The sequence below is a fragment of the Branchiostoma belcheri genome, unplaced genomic scaffold (assembly GCF_001625305.1).
Source record: "Branchiostoma belcheri isolate BF01 breed outbred unplaced genomic scaffold, Haploidv18h27 scaffold52, whole genome shotgun sequence".
NCBI classification, from domain to species: Eukaryota; Metazoa; Chordata; class Leptocardii; order Amphioxiformes; family Branchiostomatidae; genus Branchiostoma; species Branchiostoma belcheri.
In genome coordinates this window covers 2,056,787-2,060,831 of record NW_017804154.1, presented here as the reverse complement: position 1 = coordinate 2,060,831, position 4,045 = coordinate 2,056,787, and the positions used below count along the sequence as shown (strand labels likewise).

Genomic DNA, 4,045 nt, shown 5'->3' with positions numbered 1-4,045 from the left:
AACATGCGTATTCTTCACTCTTTTTAATAATCAATTTGGTCAAAAGAACAAAAGAATCTACTGTACATTTTTATGGTACAGAACACCCTGAAACGGTTTGCCGCAGATTATACAGATGCGTCGTCACCCGTGTTAGCCCCCCCCCCCCGTTATTTGAGTTTGGACTGTTACTGAAAAAAAACCTTCAAGAAATTCTTACTGTCTTGAAAGTGTCACGACAGCGCCGCAAAATATAATAAGAGAAGATGTTATAAAGGAAAGAATCAGAACAGGGTGACTACTGCTGTTTTGTTAATTTGTCTTTATGACAAATAGAAGACTTGTTTCTTGTGTTCTTTGTGTCCTAACATTTGTACTTCTACAGTTAGTATATTCCAAATCTAGGCATCTCGTTTTTCGGCCCTTCGTGTTTTTATTGCGCGCTTGCCTTAAATTTAAGGTAATTAGATCTAAGGTCTCCAGTGGACGTCATCCATAGCAATTACTTGGTGTGGCCGTAGAAAATAACCTGACATATGTCCAACCTATCCTCCCCCTGCTGAAGTTATAGTACAATCCCTCAATGTAACGTCATTTGATCCCATCCCATTATGGGCTTCCCCGCTATATCCAGCTGTCGGCTGTCTCCAAGCAGATGTAGGTGGGGGATTTCTAAACACAAAAGGTCCTATTATGGGGACATAACGACCTCCACGACTCTCATCTTTGAACTCAATCTTGGAGACCACGACAGGAATATGCCTATCAAATTTCATTAACTTCCATCCACACATACAAAAGTTATCCTGCTCACAAGAAAAATTAACAAAATGCCCCCTGTAGTCACAACGAAACCCCCCACGAAGCTCAGTAACGAACTTAACCTTGGTCCCGACAATAGTAAGCACCACACCAAGAATTATAATCAACATTTTACAAATACTTGAGTTATCTTGCTAACAAGCCACAAACACAAAAGGTGCACTAACGTGACGCACGGACCCCCCACGAAGCCAAAACTTGTACTTGACGTCGGCCTTAACAGCGGTAATCTGCCTGCCAAAAATCATGGATGTCGAATCATGCCTTCCAGAGTTATATCGCAAAATCCGCAGTTCCCCACACTCCGGCGAGACAATTTCATAGTCCTTCTGACGAAGACAATAAACATCTTGTCTACCCAGCTTTCAAATCATACTTTTATATCCGCCATCATAAAATCATTTAAGAAACCAAGGATTTCTGACTTACCTCAGCCAGATATGGAGCCAGACCCCCGGCGTCTGTCATGGCTGAAACACTGTCTGTGATCTGGTTGGACTACACAAAAACAACAATCTTTTGAATAGTGTTCTCATATCATAACAGGTGAAGTAAAAAGTGGAATCTGATAATAGTCTTCTATACTGTTGTATGCAAAATGCGTATTAACTGAACATTAAACAAGTGGTAATAATGGCACATGTAACAGTTGAACAAGTCTGCTGTCTAAAAGACTAGTAAAGTTAATAAAGAAGACACGACAACACCATTATGAGGTATTTAGGAGGTGCCGTACGTGAACAGTACCCAGCTTTCCAACACATTCATACGGCACAACATTGTCACACTTTCACTCCCTGAAGGGGCTATGTAATTGGGTAGGGTTGATTCGACTTACTTTGTGATGAAATGGCCAGAAATTAGACTTTTTGGATCGTCCTGATGTCACATAATGGCCCTTTAAGTTAAAGGCCAATGAAATCAGGATTAAACAAGGTCTGGCACATATAATCAAACTAGGAATAGAGAAAGGGAAAACAAATGAAGAAAAAAGTAGAAAAAGTGCTTACAAGTACCATTTCCTCCAGTTTGTCATTTCTGTCGAGGGCAGACTCAACAGCGTCGTAGAACTCTTCCTCATTTATGGCACTGTGGGGCCCTTCCTAAGAGCACAAGGGAACATCACAACAACAGTTACAACCACATGGCACTGTGGGGCCCTTCCTACAAGCACAAGGGAACATCAAGTCAAGTTTATTGGAAAGGGACTCTCAACAACAGTTACAACCACATGTACTTTCCTACAACCACAAGGGAACATCACAACAACAAAAAAATTAAAAGCACATGGCACTGTGGGGCCTTTACTGCAACCACAAGGCAACATCACAACGGCTACAACCACGTCTACACAAGTACATGTACATATGTAAGATATAAAACGATGAAGTGCACTCTTTAATGGCCATCAAAGCAGCTGTAAATCTCTGGTTGGCAGGATCTACTGACCTGATAGTCAGGCCCTCCGATAGCTGCTTTCTTCTTAAGTTCCTCCATACACCTCTTATAGGCATCCTCGGCTCGTCTTCTCCGCTCTTGTTCCTGGGATGAAAACAGAAGAGTACATAACTTCATAGTCTGGATATAAGTTTAGACATCAGTTCTTTTATCAATGTAACATTTCCACAGTCACTTGTACAATAGAAAAAAAGATGGCCACTGGAGAAAAACACCATCTTTGTGTAAAGAGCAAATGCCAATAATACTTGACTAAGGCTTTACCAATGAACTACGACCAATTAATTTTGACTTTATGTATCCAAACATTCTCTGAGCATCATAGACTACTACTGTAATCTACAAAACTATGACTATAAATCCCACTTACACTTACAATGTCTTCCTCAAAGAATGTAGACTTGTTAGGACAGTGGAACATCTGTGCTTGAATCCCAGAGAATCAATATAATCAAATCTACCATCGTTCTGAGAATCAACAGTAAATGCTTTATAATGAAGGTTGAAAATCTAATCTAGCGTCTGGGATTTGCTATGTGCAGCATCAGCTGCCATGGATAACAAGACTGGGCTGCCTCCATGTACAGCTGTGCCATGAATGTTTTATTGAGAAAGCAATCAAGCGCCCTTCAAACCTCAACTGACATGCGTGCCCTGGAGGGGGAAGGAAACAAATCTTCTAAATGTCAGGAGTGCCAGAACTACTGTACCTAGGAGATAAAGCTGGAGGCAAACAGCATCTGTCAAGTAATGCTGATATAAATTATTCAGGTGCATAGCTCATGACGTTGTCTTTTTTTAAAAACAATCTGGGCCCCGGAGATAGCATCTTATCAACTAATGAGTACATGGCTTTGTTTTGCAATTGTCCGAACCTTTGCTACTTCTCACCAATAGCTTGAGATAGTATCATTTTTGTTTGATTTGCCATGGCATTGACGCTGTTGATGTGAAACCATATCATAACAACTACACAATAATAATTGCTTATCTGTCCCTGAAGCATCATTTGCCGCCCTGCTCACTGAGCTGTACAGAGGCACATTAACCTCACAGCCATGGTAAGCACATTAGGCATGTTCTTATAAATACAAGTCATGTCTGAATGTAGAACTTTCTCATAGAGAAAATGACTGGGAGCAAAATGTCATCCTGATTTTTTTCTGGTTGGGGAGGTTTTTGATATGATCCAGTACAAAGAGCAAATACATAACCAAAGGCTTGTACATGTAACATCTAAACAGCTGCGGACATACCAACATATACACTGTTACGGGGTCTACGCACGAAGAACAACCATACATACAACCTTTTCCCTCTGTGAGATATACATAGTACATGTATTTTCAGACTGAAATCGTCCATAAATTTAGGCAGGTATGTAAAAGCAACAATTTGTTTCATTGTACATGCATTTCCTAGAAATAGCCTCCCTCCCAGGACATAAATACCTCCAGTGAGATTACGTACTTGTGTTGGAGGATTTGAGCCGAGAGATTGCTGAGTGCACCCACCTTCTCAAGTCTCCTGTGCCATGTGTCTTCCCGCTGCCTCATCAGGTCGATGCAGTAAGACAGTGTGGCAATTATCCCGGCGGTGGTTGCCTTAAACGTAATGGCCTCCCCCTTGAAGTCCAGTCCGTTCATCCCCGGCGGCAGCCTGATGTGGGGAGCTGGAGGGAGAGGGGAGGAGAGGAGAGAGGTTCCACCAGATTATCTCGGCTCACTCCAGCTCCAGCTGGCTCGTGTGCGCGCTGATAAAGACGTAGTGCTGTTTCTAAATTAAA

General features: G+C 41.7%; 1 protein-coding gene across 1 annotated transcript in view; it reads right to left on the bottom strand.

Moving 5' to 3' along the window:
• Positions 1–4,045, bottom strand: part of LOC109480741 (collagen type IV alpha-3-binding protein-like) — a 21,010-nt gene that overhangs the window by 5,646 nt on the left and 11,319 nt on the right.